The following is an 18,440-nucleotide window of genomic DNA, read 5'->3' on the forward strand; positions in this document are numbered from 1 at the left end:
GTTTTTTCTTTTTCTTTTTATAAAAAAATAGAGAAAATATAAAATAAAGAGTGGTTTTTTTTTAAAAAAAAAAAATGTAGTCTATTTCTAAATGAATGACTATTCCTCTTATTTTTTTAGAAAAATACATATTTATCTTCGTAAGAAAATATTTATTCCAATTAGAATAACTATTCTAAGGAATAGACCCCTTCCAAACAAATGAATGATTATTCTATAGGAATATTTATTCCATTCTAAAGATTTATTCCGCGAACCACACGAGGCATAAGATCACAACAATTTATTTGAAATTGCCTATCCACATTTTTAATAATCTAAACAGTCCATTTAAACAAAAAAAAAAAATTGCATCATTGATCTCTGTTGATAGGTCTTGAATGTTATACGTTCAAGTCCTTTAATTTACTATTGTTAAACTCTTAACCTCATTGTAATTTAACATATTTTTTTGTTTTAGTATTTTAAATATTTTCAGGTGATTGAAGCAAAAAGACTAAAAAGCCCCAAAAATGGGGTTGAAACGGAGAAAGGAGCATGACTGAATGAAGTCGCCGAAATTGTGGACCTGCGCCTGCTGTTAAAAATAAATAAATAAATAAATTTGCAAGTCCGAAACTGAAGAAACGGCGGAGGCAATTTTTCTGAACCCATGTGGCGCCAGCACTGCAGTTCCGAAAGTTGAAGGAAAAAAAGGAATAAAATCAGACCATGCTATTCCTTCACTTGGGCGGTGCAGAATTTTGAAGAAGGCAAGAGGCGTGGGTCCCTTTGGTTTTTTGGGCAGCACAAAATTAAAGAATCAAAGTCACTCCCCTGAAGCAACCTCTTGGGCAGCACGATTTCAGCTTTCGAAATGAGTTCGTCTATACGTGCGTCAAGAGTCCGGCTGGAGTCCGGCTCTTGACCCACGTGGCAGCTGTTTTTTTTCTTTTTTATTTAAAAAAAAAAAATCCAAAAATCAAAAATCTGAGAAGAAAAGTCGAATACCTCCGGTTCACTCCAAAGTTTCCATTTTTCCCTCCATTCCCAAATCTCCCAAATCTCACCCTCTCCCGCCACCGTCCCCTCCGCCCAACGACCGCCCACCTCTGACCCGCACCGTCCCTCGGCCGGCTCCCAGTTCTTTCTCTCCAAACGACGGACCGGTGCCCACCGACCACTCAACGACCGCCCACCGACCGGCGCTCCGGCGCTCTCTGACCCAACGACCGGCGCCCTCTGACCCGAAGCGTCCCTCGGCCGGCTCCCAGCTCGCTATCTCTCTCAGCAGACCAGCGCCCTCCCAGCTCGCTGTCTCTCTCTCCCAGCTCGCAGTCTCTCTCTCCCAGCTCGCTGTCTCTCTCTCCCAGCTCGCGGTCTCTCTCTCCCAGCTCGCTGTCTCTCTCACCCAGCAGACCAGCGCCCACCGATCGACCGGCGGATCTCTCTCTCTCTCAGACCCAGCAGACGGGAGCGCCATCGACCACTCTCTACGGTTAGTCTCTCTCCCTTTACTCTCTCTCTCTCTCTCCTTTGGTGACTTCTAAGTCTAACCCTCACTCTTTCTCTCTCTAACCCAGCAGCTGGTCTCTCGCTCTCTCAGACCCAGTAGCCAGAGCGCCGCCCACGAGCAGAAGGGACTCCAACAGAGGAGGTTTCTCCTCTGAATTTTATTTTTTTCATTGTAAAGTAATCTTCCTGTGTTAACAAAAACTAGTGTGGTTTGGGCCTTTTTGTACCGTTGATTTCCATAGACTTTTTGTACCGTTGATAAAGATGGATTTATTGCAGACAAATTGATGGTTAAATTTATTTCTTTGAATTCAATTCATGGTGAAGTTAACATTGGAGAGCTGTCAAAAGAATATATCATGCTTTTGATTTTAATATGTACATGTTTTTGAAGAGAGAAGATCTATCTACAACATTATGCACCGTATTGGTATTGATTTGAAGAAGCAATTTTGGGGAAGTTAGGAAGTGAATTATGATTTATTATGCACTGTTGGATTTTTATTGGTTTAGGTTTTTGTTGTCTCATACAATTGTTTAATTAAACCATTTTTTTTTGTTTTGTAGAATAACTTTTAGATGGACTTGTCACAACCAGCCTTGACCTTGTCTTTATGAGATCTACATTCTGTTCTTGTCTTTGTAAATAATAATAATTGACAGAAGATAAATATAATTATAAAGTCTTGGCATATTTTCTTTATTAATGTTTAACCTCAACAAAATTTCTCACTAGCTTAGAAATAAATTTAACTGATTATGAGGAGTGAATTTAAAGAATATTATTTGTTTGTTCCTATTTTTCTCACGATTAACATATCCCACACTCCCCCTATGAGCTTTTAATGAGATTGAAAAATAAAAATAATCCATATGATGTGCATTCCATAGATTTTTTCTTCTTTTCAAACTTGAGAAAGGGAAACTATATATAAGCACGCAATAAAATCTGGTTATATATACGAATGTTAGGCTGAGTTGAATCAAGCGTATTAATAACCTTGTCTGTGGTTTAGCTTGATTTTGGATATTTATATGGAGGAGTGCCAAGATTATTTATATAAGAAAAGTGAGGTAACACTTTCGTGAACTAATGCAAATTTTGAGGTAAGAGAGGAGTATATATGATTTTTTTTTTTTTGTTTTGTAGAATAACTTTTAGATGGACTTGTCACAACCAGCCTTGACCTTGAATTCACTATGCGAAGATGATTGTTTGTTGACACATGAACAACTTGATGATGTTGTTCCCATCGAAATGGACCCTCGAAATGGTATGATGGGCATTTTTACTTTTAATTTTGGTAACATATCTTAGACTAAATATTATTATTTATAGTTGGGTTCTTTACACTATGTTTTATTTGTTTTGATGTAGATGAAAATGAAATTATTGGGGATGAACAGTTGAATGATGGTGTGGACAGTTGTTGTTCCAAGCTCAACAAACAATGCGAAGATGATTGTTTGTTGAGACATGAACAACTTGATGATGTTGTTCCCATCGAAATGGACCCTCAAAATGGTATGATAGGCATTTTTACTTTTAATTTTTGTAACATATCTTAGACTAAATGTTATTATTCATAGTTGGGTTCTTTACACTATGTTTTATTCGTTTTGATATAGATGAAAATGAAACTATTGTGGATGAACAGTTGAATGATGGTGTGGACAGTTGTCGTTCCAAGCTCAAGCTCATAGATAAAGATAAAAATGTTAAGGAACCTAAGAATGGGATGTTGTTTGGCTCTATAGAGGAACTTCATGAATATTATAGAAATTATGCTAAGCAAGAGGGTTTTGGTGTGGTACAGAAAAAGAAAAAAAAGGATGAAAATGGAGATGTACATTACATCACTTTTGCATGTGCTCGTCAAGGCAACAGACAATCCAGCTCAAGCAATAAAGTTTGCAAGCCTAGTAAAACAATCAGAACGGGGTGTAAGGCTACTTTGAATGCAAAGTTAGTAGGCACAACGTGGTATGTGACTAATGCAAATCTATGCCATAATCATGATTTAAGCCCAGGCAAAGCGAGATATTTTAGATGCCACAAGAAGTTGGATCCTGCTACGAAGAGGAAGCTTGATATAGATGATAGAGCTGGAATCCGTACGAACAAGATCTATAACTCGCTAGCTGTTGAAGCGGGGGGGTATGAAAATCTTACTTTTGGAGAGAAAGAGTGTCGCAATTATATTGCGAAATCAAGACGTCTTCGCCTTGGCACAGGAGGTGCTGCAGCACTTCGTGACTATTTTGATAGAATGCGGAAAGTGAATGATGATTTCTATTTTGATATGGACGTGGATGATGAGTGTCGGTTGAAAAATGTGTTTTGGGCTGATGCACGAAGTAGGTCATCATATGAAGATTTCGGTGATGTGGTTACATTTGACACAACATATTTGACCAACAAATACGAAATGCCATTTGCCCCTTTTGTAGGAGTTAATCATCATGGTCAATCAATGCTTTTAGGGGCGGCATTAATTTCAAGTGAGGATACAGCAACATTTGTTTGGTTGTTTGAGGCATGGTTGAAATGCATGAAGGGCCGAGCGCCAGGGGCAATTATTACAGATCAAGATCGGGCTATGAAAAGTGCAATTAAGAAGGTTTTTCCGAATGCCCGACATAGATTTTGTTTATGGCACGTACTGAAAAAACTTCCAGAAAAATTTGGATCACATTTACAGTACAGGGCCATTAAGAGTGCCATACGAAATTGTGTGTATAATTCTCAGACATGTGACGAGTTTGATGCAAGTTGGCAGACCCTACTTGAGTGTTATAATCTGGAGGATAATGCATGGTTGCGTGGTTTATACAATGAACGGACTTTCTGGGTACCGGCATATTTAAAAGATGTATTTTGGGCCGGCATGACTACCACACAACGCAGTGAGAGTATGAATGCATTCTTTGATGGTTATGTGCACTCGTCCACCTCATTGAAGGAATTTGTAGATCAATACGACAACGCTTTGCGTAGGAAGGTTGAGATTGAGAATGTTGCTGATTTCAATTCTTTTAATTCCACGATTTCATGTGTAAGCAAGCTTCCCTTTGAGAAGCAATTTCAAAAAATTTACACCCATGAAAAGTTCAAAGAAGTTCAGAAGGAGATTACAGAGGTTCTGAATTGTAGTTGCTCTCTTCTAAAAAGTGAAGGTGGAATTAGTACCTATCAAGTGATGGAACGAGTAGAAGTCAGTGATGCCTACACGAAAAAAGTACGCTTTACTGTTTACTATAATGACCCTTCATGTGAAGTGAACTGCAGTTGTTGTTTATTTGAATCAAGGGGAATTTTGTGTAAACATGTTATATCTGTACTGACTACACTTGAAGATGTGGAATTGTTGCCCGAAAAATATTTTCTAAACCGATGGAGGAAGGATTTGAAGCGGCCATATAAGTTAATCAAAAGTAGTTATGATCCTTTAAGTAGCAACCCTACTGCAGAGCGATATGCTGAACTGAGCAAAAATATGCTGAAGTTAGCCGCACCAAACGTGGACCATTGCACTGAAGTACAAAGTTATGTTGATATGCTAACTAAGAAATTAGGTGGTCAAAGCTATGAACAAAATCCACCTTCCCAATCACTTCCAAGTGCATCTGTGACCGGTAATAGAACTATTGATTGTATGGGAGTGGAGGTGTGTAGTCCTTTGGTGGCTCGGACAAAAGGGAAGCGACCATCAAATAGAATAGTGTCTGAAGTTGAAAAGGCGGTGGTGAAAAAATCAAAAGGAGTAAACAAGAAACAAAGTGACATAAATCAAGCGGTGGTGAAAAAATCAAAAGGAGGAAACAAGAAACAAAGTGACATAAATCCCAAACAGCAGAGGAAAAAAAAACAGGTACTCATAGTTTTGAAAGTCGTTGTATGTGTTAAAGTATGCATATTTCCAATTATGTGCACGTATTTGATGTGTAATTTTAATATTATAGCTGATATGTTATTACACGATTTTATTTATTGAAGACATGCCAAAGATCGCTCGTAGATGAATTGGACACAAGTGAAGATCTGTTGGCTTTTGTAACTAATGTTCAGCATGACCAAGTAATTGGAACTCAAAATAGCGTAGTTACACAGGTATTGAAAGGAAGAAAAAAAATATGTTCATAGATGTGTATTTGATTACATGTTGACGAATAATTTTATTTCATTTATGTTAAGCATACGAAAAATTTGTTTCAGACCTTTGGGAATTCACAGTCATCAGGTCCTATTCAAGGAGATTTCATATACTTGTCGTAAGTATTTGATTTTTTAGCATTTCTCACAAAGTTGGCCTTTTTTGTTGCTATTGCCTAAGGTGTACTTATATGTTATTTCAGGTGATATTCTTGCTCGAAGTTGGTGCTGTGTGTTGGAAAAGCTTAACTATGAAATGCTTGAAAATTGAAATGCTTGAAAATTTCAGGATTTATTTTTCTTGGAGTATGTAGCTCTAAAGCTTGTAACAGAGTTGTAGGTGCCAACTCTTTTTCAGATGAAGCATTCTAATTGTTGTTTATAGACTCGTCGTTTTTCCACTTATGTTTAACGTTTTCTTGTAAGCTTGGAAACATTATGCTTGTGGGCTTGGTTCTTGTCTGTTTGTAATGAATTCCAATGAATGTTGGTCTATTTGTGATGAATTTCAATAAATTTTTGTTGTCCCAATGTGTTGTGTGTGGGGGTTTTGAGTATGTGCAGCTTTAAGATTTACAGGAAGTCAGCTTTGATGCCAACTTGGTTGAAAGTGATGGAGTTGCTAAATTTCTATGACAGGATGATGAGGTCATGGAAATTTCGTTACTGTTATTGGAAGAGCAGCCAGAGCTTTGTCTTTACAAGAGGTTGGAATAAGTTTGTGAAGGAGAAATATTTGAAGGCTAATGATAGCATTAGTTTCTACTTGTGCGAGTTCAAAGAAGTAGCAGAAGACGCAAACTCATTCTGCATGATTGATGTCATCAGGGGTGAAAACAGTCATAGCTTGGCTCATGAGCAGGCTAACCAATATGTTGGGAAGCAACTGGAACTAACACTACTTGAAGTAAGTCATCAAATTGACAATGATATTGATGAGAAGAATCTTGAAGAGGAGGAATTGAAGGGCCCAAGCCAACACATGAAACTGAAAAAAAAGGTTTTAGGCTCTTTGGTGTACAAATCATCCGAAGCAGATATGATTTCCTAGGTTTTTTTTTTTCCCCCATTTTTTTTTTCGGGTATGTTTGTCTCAGATTTCTCATTAGACCCTATAATGCCTCAAAATTTTTGCTTGAGGTATATGGATATATTTTTTAGGAGATTTAGGTGTTATGATGAACTAACCATTCTTGAGAAAGATGTCAAGAGTTTGGATCACTTCTGAAAGTTTTATATGGCATTATACAGGATATTGTGGATTGGCATAAATAACATGAATTGCTTTGTGTACTTCTACTAGCTATTTATTTGTGAAGCTAGCAGTTTGTAGTTCAGGAAACAATGCTATATATTAATTACAACAGCTTAGATCAGATTTTCAGGAATCAATGTGATACCAAATGGACGGTTACTCTGTGCTGCTAAGGTATTAACTTACTCCATACCCTTTTATAATTAATTCTCTCACTCAACTGTTGGAAAGAACAAGGGAAATAGTGAAGAAGAACATGATTAATTATCTTCTCCATTTAGTTAAATATGGAGGGTATAGTTGTCAAATATTCACAGGACTACATGTCCCATTATCAACCAAATCAAATGGTGCATCATCGGTCTTGTTCACAAATGATACTTTCTTCTTTTCCTTGGATAAAAAATATATATATTAAAATTGTTGAAGCTTAACATTGCATACAAAGTCTCATCGCTTGGTTTAACAATTATTGAAAGAAACTACACTTGAGCACGAGAATATCTTTATGGCTTGTTCTGGACCCATGAGATATATATAGCAATACATGGCCATGATATTGGCACCTTCATTGGCAATTCAGTGAATTCTGAAATTACAAATATTTGACCATGCCACGACCCTCCACACTAAGTTTTGTGGCTTGAAGCTGCTTCTTTTTTGGGGCCTTCAACTGCTGCAACTTCTTATTCATCTGCCATAAACAAACTCACATTTAGGTTTAAAAAAAAAAAAAAAACAGACTGCATACCTTCATTTTTCTAAGTGCTAAAGGAGACACCACCCATGTACAAAGAACCCATAATTTCACCATTTCTCAAGTCCTATAAATTTCTACATGCTGTAAATTTACAACTGAAAAGCATCTTGAAGCTGCACAGAAGTAGTTGCAAGTTCCAATTTCATATTTCAGTTTTGAGTTGCTACATGCTGTATAAACCTCAAAATTTTCTAACTGATTCTGCATACAAATCATAAAAATTGCCTACCTACTGCAGAGACCTCATTCCAATCAAATTCAAAATAACAAACTTGGCAATGAAATCTCACGCATGCAGTAAAAAGCATGCTATTTCCTAATTTTCCACAGAAGTCTTGAAATTGCAATATTTCATATAGCATTAGATGATTTAAAATAATCACATCCTGTACAAATTTCACTATAATGAGGAAATCACAGTGTATTCTAGCCAATTCAAAGGCAAATCAACTTAGTCAACAAACAGACCAGAATAAAATGGAGAGGAAATCAGCAAAGAAAACAAAAATTCTCCACTCTTTGGCTATTCGGTCAACACCAAACTACTCCTCAATGTTTCACCGATTCCTCAACAAAACATCCAAAAATCACAACCAACAACAACTCTCAAATCACCCAATCCATAATCCAAATCCCATAAGCTAATCAGAAAACCTATTCAGTTTCTCTACCCAAAAGATTTTTCAACACCCAGTAACCTCAACATAAAAAAGAAATCAAAAACCCATCCGTTCTTTCTACAGAAAATTAAGAAATACCTCCTCTGGAATCCCTTTTGCTCGTGGATGATGCTCAGGCTGCTGGGTCCGAGAGAGAGAGAGAGGCGCTCGGTCCAGCTGGGTTCGAGAGAGAGAGAGAGCTGGGCGAGGGACGGTCGGTCGTTCGCCGCCGGATGAACAGTTGGTGGTCGCCGGTTTACTGGGTTCGCGAGAAAGAGAGAAAGAGAGCGACAGAGAGCTGAGAGAGATAGCGAGCTGGGAGCCGGCCGAGGGACGCTTCGGGTCAGAGGGCGCCGGTCGTTGGGTCAGAGAGCGCCGGTCGGTGGGCGCCGGTCGTTGGGTGGTCATTGAGTGGTCGGTGGGCACCGGTCCGTCGTTTGGAGAGAAAGAGCTGGGAGCCGGCCGAGGACGGTGCGGGTCAGAGGTGGGCAGTCGTTGGGCGGTCGTTGGGCGGAGGGGACGGTGGCGGGAGAGGGTGAGATTTGGGAGATTTGGGAATGGAGGGAAAAATGGAAACTTTGGAGTGAACCGGAGGTATTCGACTTTTCTTCTCAGATTTTTGATTTTTGGATTTTTTTTTTTTTTAAATAAAAAAGAAAAAAAACAGCTGCCACGTGGGTCAAGAGCCGGACTCCAGCCGGACTCTTGACGCACGTATAGACGAACTCTTTGGAAATACTTTTCCTCTCAAGGAAGGAAACCACTCATCTATAAAAAAGGACTCCACGTCCCACTTGTTTTAAAGAGGGAGGAGTAGCTAGTTTTAGGTAGTTTTTATTTTAGGAAGCTCTTCACGTACAGTGAAGAGTTTCTCCCCTTTTTTTAGTTTTGTTTTCTTAGTTTTTTTTTTTTTAGATTGCTCGTCGATAACAGCGTGGAATGGATTGCACTTCAACTCCAAATTACCAAAGGACCTTCATAGGTGGTTAAAGCTCTTTATAGGGTTTTGATAAACCCTATCTAAGTATCAATGGTTTAATTGTGCTTTGTTCTTTGAGATATTTATTTTGGTCATTGACGATTGTATAACTATGAAAATTGCATTTTTGTAATTGGTTTTAATGTTTAATGCAATCATGATGAAATGTTTATCTTATCTATGAGAAAGCCTTTTATGTTGATTGTACTCAAATTATATTTATTGTTCGAAAGAAGATAGATATAATGGTTATGCAATGGTATTCTTTGAGTATGCAACAAGAAGTTTTGATAGTTCATGCCTAGGATAGACAAGTCATGCTACATTTTAGGTTAGAGTAATTTAGGTAGATGATTTGTACTAATCTTAAGATGAGCTACACTTAATCATTGTTTGTATGTAACCAAGTTAATGAATTGGATAGTTCATACTTAACAAATATGGATTACACTTATCTGTTGATGATGGTATTTTCTTGACATTATGTTGTGTGTTGGACAAACATACACAAGTAATATCATGCCTAGAATAAATGTCACATGTTAATATGATAGCCATTGGTACAAGGTTAGTGGTGAAATCAATTCTCTATTTTCCATTTCATTTAATTCAACTTTAATTTATTTTCTAGCGTTTAACTCCTATTGTTAGTTTATAAATCAAAAACCACAAAACATCATTTTCTAGGGATAAATTAGAATTGATTTTATTGAGACTTGATAAACACAACCAATACAATCCATGTGGATCGACACCCTCAATATAGACACTATCCTACAGTGATTCGTGCTATTGCGAGTGGTATTATTATTATTGAAGTACAAAACGACCACATCAATGGTTGACCTAAATTACAAATCTTTCCATCTATTATCAAAATTAATTTAAAGATCCTTATAGTTGGCTTAATTTACAAATCGCTCCCTGGAGTCAAATTCTATTAAAAAATTTGACAAATTTCGTTAGGCACCAGCCACGTCAGCACCAATAAGATGGCAAAATGTGTAGACCATAATAAAAAAAATATAAAAATATAAATAAATAAAACTTAAAAAAGAAATAAAAGAAATAAAAAAACCAAAAAAAAAAATAGAAAGGGGGTGTTTGCCGGTTTGGCAGCCACCCCTTTGATGGTGGTGCGCGGCCACCATCAAAGGCATTTTGGGGTTACATAAAATTCCCTCGTTTTTTGTAGAATCTAACTTGGGCAAAATGAAATTTTACTTTATTCTAAACATCCTGAAAAAAAAAAAAAAAAAAAAAAAAAAAAAAAAATTATTTTAAAAATAAAAAACACTTTTAAAATAAAGTGTATTAATTATATTTTTCCATAATTTTGGCACGACAGTAATTGATTTTTAAGCATTCAAAGCCCTAACAACCTGTCCTTCAATCCCGATAAAACCCTAAGAATCGTATGAGAAGAATATGGTGTTTGTATGTTGCTCTAGAAATACTCTTAGAGCATTCACACCAGTTACCCTAAAATTGTTTTTGTTCACTATATGTAGGAAAAATCTCGAAAAACAAATATATATATATATATATATATAAATTGGCTTGTTGCAGCTTCCCTACCTATTCCCTAAACATCAGGAATTCTACAGTTCTATCCAATGCATTGTGTAGAACTGTAGCATACCCAATGCGTATTAAAAAAAAAAAAAAACCCTCTCTCTCCTATCTGACAACTCCCTTATACACTCAACATGCTCTACAAGCAACATCTCAAATCGGTGACGTCCTTTCTTCTTCGTTGAAGCACGGTGCAACCCACGTCTCTTCTTCCTCTTCTTCGTTCAAGCTTCGGAGTTCAACCAGCATCCCACGCGCACCACCTTACTAAGTGGGATCGCCGAGATGGGGGCGTGTGTGTGTGACCGACCCAAGCTGAGGGAAAGAAAAAAAAAAAAAAAAAAAACAAACAAACAAACATAGTGTGAGTTTAGATTTGGGGTGTGGAATTAGCAAAAAATGGTGAACAAGAAGATTATTAGAGGTCCTCTTCTCCTATACCTTCTCTTTCTCTTTCTCTGTTCAATTGCTCTCTTCTCTTGGCGTCATGGTTTTGGTTTCTCTTTTGGGCTCTTTTGATTTTCGATTTCGTGAGTCGAAGACGAAGAAGAAGGTAGTGGATCAATCTCTTTCGCTCTTTTGATTGTTGGGAGGTTTTCCTATATGGGTTTTTAGGTTTAGTGTGCTTTCATGGTTCTTGGTGAGCAGATGTTTGTGGGTGCCTGGGTTGCTGATGGCGATTGATGAATGTGTATGTGGTGGGGGGTGGTAATCTTTTGTAGGTTTTGATGGAGGTTTTGGTAAATTTGTTCAATAATCTGCGTTTGTTTTCGATTTGTTATGTTCTTAGTTGCGGAGTTGATTAGGCTTTGTTTGTGTGTCCTCTGGGATTTGTGAATTCTTCTGGATCGAGGAACGGATCAGTGCTTGAGTTTTCTGCATCTTGGATTCTTGTTTGATGAACACACAAACACAGAATTTAATAAAAAAAAAAATTAAAGTAAAAGTAAAAAAAACAATATTTTAATGTTATAGGTAAATATAAATGAAAGCTATTGTGGAGTGTCTTTTGATAGGGAAACAAAAAATACTTTTGTTCCTCACATTTAGAGAAAATCGTTGGGTAGCTACTGAAAATGCTCTTACAAAGAGTTAGGGTATCGCTAATCCTTAAAAAACCATTTTCTTTTTTATAATATTTTTATATAAGCTTGAGTTTTTAAATAACTGGTGATTTAACATAGTACAAAATATAAGTCTTAAAAATTGAATTGTCTTTATAATTTATTTTCTATTTTTGTTAAATATAGTTTTGCTTGTTGAAAAAAGGTTTGAATCACTCCAACTACTTCATAAATAGGATGCTGGGACTTTTAAGCTACTAAAAAAGATTTAGGAAGATGTATATTTTAAGAGCACCAAGCAACTATTGCATGTTTAAAAGCTAGGATGCTCGTTTAAAATAAAAAATAAAAGAGTCTGTAAAGTCGTGCAGTGTTTGTCACTTCACTTATCAGTTTCACAAACCAGAGTTAAAGTATGTGCAGATTTTTAAACAAAAAATGGTAAAACAAAGTCGGCAAAGTTTTCAAGTCGTGCCTCACTGCCTTTTAGTTAAACGATGCGTTTTTGGTAAAACAAAGCTCAAATGATGCATTTTGAAAAAAAAAAAAAAAAAAAAAAAAAAAAAAAGGAAGAAGATGAAGAAGAAGGCTTGCATCATCTTCAACCTCTGTAAGTTTTCTAACCTAGTTACATAAACAACTGAAAGGATGAAACCAAAGGCAAAAAAAGTAAATCACGATGGATGGTAGGCATTTGTCACCTGATGAGTTGGTGAGGGTGGGCAACCAAAGCATAGGTAAGAATTGTATAGGGGTAAGAAGGATTTTTGGGAGGTGAAGGGAGGCATTTGACCCCCCCTCCCTCTACCCCTGACACCAATGCTATTCCATCTAACCTTCTTCTATTCCCAATAAATTTTCTTAATGGAATAGACATTCTGTATGCCAAACGTACCCTAAATTTATGTAAACAAAATATTAAAATTGTAAAAAATAAATTATTAAATTTCTATTTTTTTCTCAATTAAAATTCTTGAAATAAGCATTAGTTTATCATGCGCCATGTTCAAATCATCTCCATCCCACCCCTAAATGAACTTAACATGGGTGCAAGAGAAAGAGAGAAAGTTACAGATTCAAGAAGTTTTTACTTTCCATGAGAAGAAATGGCGCCTAAGAAAAAAAGAAAAAGTTACACGTACAACAATAACGCATAATTTGAACACTTGAAAGTATATGTAAAATAAACCAGTAATTGAATGTCTCCCTCGCTGTGAAAACAATTAGTGAATCAAAAGTTTCCATGGATTTGACATCCTCGGGTTTAATTGACCCCAGTTGAAGCAATGCCTGAAGCATCAAGGTGGCATTAAAACTGTACATTATTAACTTAAGATGAGAACATTACACGTGTTACATTTTTTTTTGGAAAAAAGTAGGAATACAAAATGAATAACATGATCTGGTTAAGTTAGCGGTCTAGTCAAATTAATATAGTTAAATTACTACTTGTCCCAAAATCATAAACGAATAAAAAATGTAACAAGTTAAGGTTCGAACTCATAACGTCTTTGGTCTGATATCAGGTTAAATCATTATTTGTCAATTTTTTAGACAAGTTGTGATTTAACATGATATCAAAGCGAATGTCATGAATTCAAACTCTGTCTCTGTAATTCATGTGCCATTTTAATTTAATATTTTACATATTAGGCATTACTTATTATGAGACAGTTTGAAACAACACATGATGGAGAAGGCTAAAATATTAATTAAATGATTAAATTCACTTTCTTTCTTTTTTTGGAAAACTTCAGTTATAACCCTTGAACTTTCACCTCTTTTGAAAATAGATACCCAAACTTTAAAACTTCTCAATTTAGGGTATCTATTGTTCAGAAAGTTTCAATCTCAGTCTTCAATTAGGATTTTCTGTTAAATCCTAACGAAAACCCCCTCACATGCGACACATGTGCTATACTTCTCCTAAATTACCCGGTATTCCCCTTTCTTTCATGTGTGAAATCACTTTAGGAAAGCCAGGTCTTTGTCTCTTTTTTTTTCTTTTTTTTCTTTTTAAACTTACTTTTTCCCTTTTAAAGATTTTTTTTTTCAACTTGGTTTCGAAGTCTCCAGAACTCCCCGTCTTTACTCTTGCGAGAAGAACTTGTTTGTTTCACCAATATACCTTGTGATTTGCATCACAAAAGTTTTCTTCGTAATAGTAATAAACAATTTTGCTCTTTTAAGTGTAAAAGTTTAATGCTTTGACCCTAATCTGTATTGTATGCCTTTATTTTGTAAATTATTTTACGGAATTTGAGTTTTATCGAAATGTTGCATGTTACTAACATCATTCTTGTAGTTATTTGGGTTTTCTCATACTTTTTCCGTTGTGTGATTGATCTTGTTTCGAGACCATGTGTTTTGTCGTTGTCAACATCTAGGTCTTTTTTATGTTGCCGAAAAGATGAATATTTGATATGGTTTGTGGTCCCATTTTGTTGTGATTAGTGGGTCTGAATGAGTGTACTAGTTTCGAGTTTAGAACTAAAAAGTTCTCAACGTTTTTGTTGTATTCGATTGTTTGTTTTGGCTTTTTGGAAGCTTGAAGAGCTAATGTCTTTACTCTATAATTGTTTTTGTTTGATGTCTTTATTTAATCTTGTAATTAGAATAAAGTGGACCCAATGTCTTCTTATATTCTTGTAATAATGTAATTGGAATAAAGTGGACCTAATGTATTTACTCTATTTGTGGACCTAATAATGTCTTTACTCTATTTGTTTTTGCCTGCTCACTAGGACTTGTCATTGTAAAGTAAATGATAATGTCTTTGTGTGTTTGTTTTATCAATTTGTAGGACACATGACGGATCCAGAATTTCTGATGTTTGAGATACACCACGGTAGTCGGTTTGATAGGGAACACAGGTGCACCTATAGTGGTGGGGATGTAGCAAATTACCCTAACCCAATATTTGACAGAGACAAGATGTCATTTATTGAAGTAAATGGAGTAGTTAAGTTTTATGGGTATGGTCCTGGTAATCTAATTTATTACAATATACCTAACAAGAGGCTAGATAAATGGCTAATACTTTTATCTTCTGACCATGATGTCCTTGAAATGGTGGAACACCATATAGGGCATGGACTTGTAGAGTTATATTTGGTTTCGTTTGGTGGAGTTGATATAAATGTAGATGTACATGGAGAAGATGATAGTGTTGATAAGGAAGAGGAAGAAGAATATGAGAGACAATATGTATATAGAATTGATGAATTTTAGGGATGAGGTTCTAAGTGAGGACTATATAAAGTCTGGAAATGCAAAAGTGAGATTAGATGAGGAGGTAGGATTAGGCCAGAAGTTGGTGTAGATGAAGAGGTGGGATTAGAACCAGAAGTTGGTGTAAGTGAAGAGGTGGGATTAGCAACAAAAATGGTGATGAACATGATATACTGGATGGAGCTGGTATAAAATGTCACGAACTAATATACTGATCTCTCCTTCTACTAGTGATGAAGAGGATGAGGCTGATTTAAAACGTGTGTGTTTGTGTGTGTGTGTGTGTGTGTGTGTGTGTGTGTGTGTGTGTGTCACCAAGAGGGTGCAATTTAGTCCATCCGATTTGGGAAATCCAGTTTTCCAGTGAGGGAACACTTTTCATGATGTATATGAGTTTAGAAAAGCCACTAAACAGGCCAATGTATTAAAGGAGAAGGACTTGCATTTAAAAAAAATACAAGAAAAGAAACTTGTAGCAGTGTGCTTAGACAAGAAATGAAAGATGAGTCAACATTCATGTTGATCTCACTTAAGCCCAGACATACATGCACTAGGAAATCCAAGAATCACTTGATCAATTCAACCTGGATACCTGAGTGGTGAATGGATTGTTTTAGGACTCAACTGAACATGCCTATAGAAGTCCTGAAGAAAAAGGTAAAAACGAAGTGGAATGTTGATGTCCATCGTAGTTCCTTGTATAGGGCTAGGAAGAAGGCACAAGAAGTCATTTATGGAAAGTTTGGTGAGCAATACTATTGTTCATGGGACTATTGTGCAACTATTAGAAGCTTCAATGTTGGGAGTTGTGTCCTTTTGATGGTTGAGAGACATATGCCCAAAGTGCCTTGTAGATTTCAAATGATGTACATATCTTTGGCAGCCATGAAAAATGGCTTCAAAGATGGGTGTAGGCCTATGATAGGAATTGATGCTTGCTTTTTGAAAAGGGTTTACAAGGGACAGCTAATGGCATCTATTGGAAAGTGATGGTTTATTTTATTGGCTACATTTTGTCGACAAAAACACTACCTTATCAGGAACATCGTAATTCAAGAAGACTTTCAGAATATTATTGCAAAATTATTAATCAAGAAAGGAAATGGTTGAACAAGGAAAGATCTGCACTATTTGTCAAGAAAGGCAAGTGCTTGTTAAAGAAAGAATCTCTGAACATTTTTCAAAATTAGCAAAGTCGATTTCCCTGCAGATTGTCTGGATAGCCAAAAGCAGCGTCTGGACGTTAGTCACAGAAAGTTAGTGTTTGATACCTGTCCAGACGGCCCTGCGAACATGAACCACAAAGAGCACCAGTTTGCAAGGATGTCCAAACGCAAAAGTGAAGACTGCGAACGGAGAAGATTTTCCCTGCAACCGTCCGGAGGCTAGGTCAAACCGTCCGACGCCCTTCAGTAAATTATGAAGTTACTGTTGCTCGTTCAGACACTCAAAGTCTTGTCTAGACGCCGCCGAGTAGAAATCTGAATTTGAGCAAATTTAAGATTTCTAAAGCCTATTTAAATGGGCTTCTAGGCATTGTTTCTTTAAGAATTCCTTAGTAGAATTCCATTGTGCTAAGAGAAGATTTTTAGGCATATACGTTTTATGTGTCTCTCTTAGAGTCTTTGTTTATTGTGTTGTAACCGTTCAACCGTTTGAAGTCTAACTAAAGAAGAGCTCTAGTTAAGGGATCAATTGAAGAACTCTCTAGACGGGTCTGAGAGAGAGGCGTTCAAGAATAAGTACTTGTTAGAGTTCAAGGTATGATTACTGCAAAGGTATTGTGAGTACGAATGTCTTGTAACTAGCTATTTCTTTTGATAGTTGATTTCCAAGGTTTGGCTGCCCCGAAGTAGTTTTTTTCTTTGATGCAAAGAGTTTTCACTTCGTAACTAAATATATGCATTATTTCTCTTTATTGCTTTTATATTTGGTTATATGTTTGGTTGCAGTAATTTAGGAGTCTAAATTTATTTTCAATTGTTATCAGAGCAGGTTCACTCCTTTTAGATTAATTTCCTGAGTGAGATCAAAAACGCTTCTTATCATGTCTCTAAATCTTAATTTTGTTCCTACTTTTGATGGATCCAATTATGGCTATTGGAAAGCACACATGAAATTTTTTCTAATATCTATAGACGTTTGGCAAATTGTTGAATCTGAATGAACTCCACCAGAAACACCAATTGCTTAATGGACTATTCCTCAAAGACACTCTCATTTTGTGAATGACAAAACTATAAATGCCATATGCCAAGCACTTTCACCATTTAATTTCTCACGAATTTTTCATTATGAAACTGCCCTGGAAGCATGGGAGATCTTAGAAAAACCACATATGAAGACACTAAACTTGTTAAATCTGTCAAACTTCAAATGTTGGTTTCTCAATTTAAAGGAATTAAGATGCTAGAAGATGAATCTTCTAATAAATTTTACACCAAGATAAGTGATTTGGATAATTCTATGATTAGTCTTGGTAAGAAAATTTCTGATGTAAAACTCATTAAAAAGATTTTAAGATCTTTGCCTGAAAGGTTTAGGATTAAGATTACTATCATTGAGCAAAGCAAAAATCTTGATAATATGAAAATTGAAGAGCTTGTTGGATCTCTTTAAACTTATAAATTTTCTTTGCCTCCTCTTAAGAAAGTTAAATCCATTGCTCTTAAAGGTGCTAAAGAAAAAATTAGAAATTCCTCTAATGGGGAATCTGATGATGAGGATGGATTAGCTATGTTTGCTAGAAATTTTAGAAAATTGATGAATTCTAAAAGATTTAAGAATAAGAAATTTTCTAAAAATTCTAAAGGGGACCCCCAAAGGAATTGATCATGAAAATGATGAAACTAACAAAAAGGATCAACGTGGTCCTAAGTGTTTTTGAATGTTCAGGTTATGGTCATATACGTGCTGATTGTGGAAATCTGAAGAAATCTAAAGGTAAGGCTTACAATGCTACCTTGAGTGATGATTCTGACAATGAAGAGATTCCAAGTAAGGACTCAAACTATTTAGTGTTTGCTGCTTCTTATGATAGTCCACATGAATCTAATGATTACTATTCTAAGAATAATGAGTCAGAAGATGAGAAAAATAAGCTTCAGAAGGTTTACAATAAGCTGTATGTGAAATTTATGGAGTTAAGGGAAGTAAACCAACTGCATGCGAAAAAGCTTAATAATCTTGAGATTGAAAGAAGCTAATAATTAAATGCTTAGAAGATGAATTGATTGAGTCTTAGATGTAATTAGAAAAGTTTTCTAATGA

The sequence above is a fragment of the Alnus glutinosa genome, chromosome 11 (genome assembly GCF_958979055.1).
Source record: "Alnus glutinosa chromosome 11, dhAlnGlut1.1, whole genome shotgun sequence".
Classification (NCBI taxonomy): domain Eukaryota; kingdom Viridiplantae; phylum Streptophyta; class Magnoliopsida; order Fagales; family Betulaceae; genus Alnus; species Alnus glutinosa.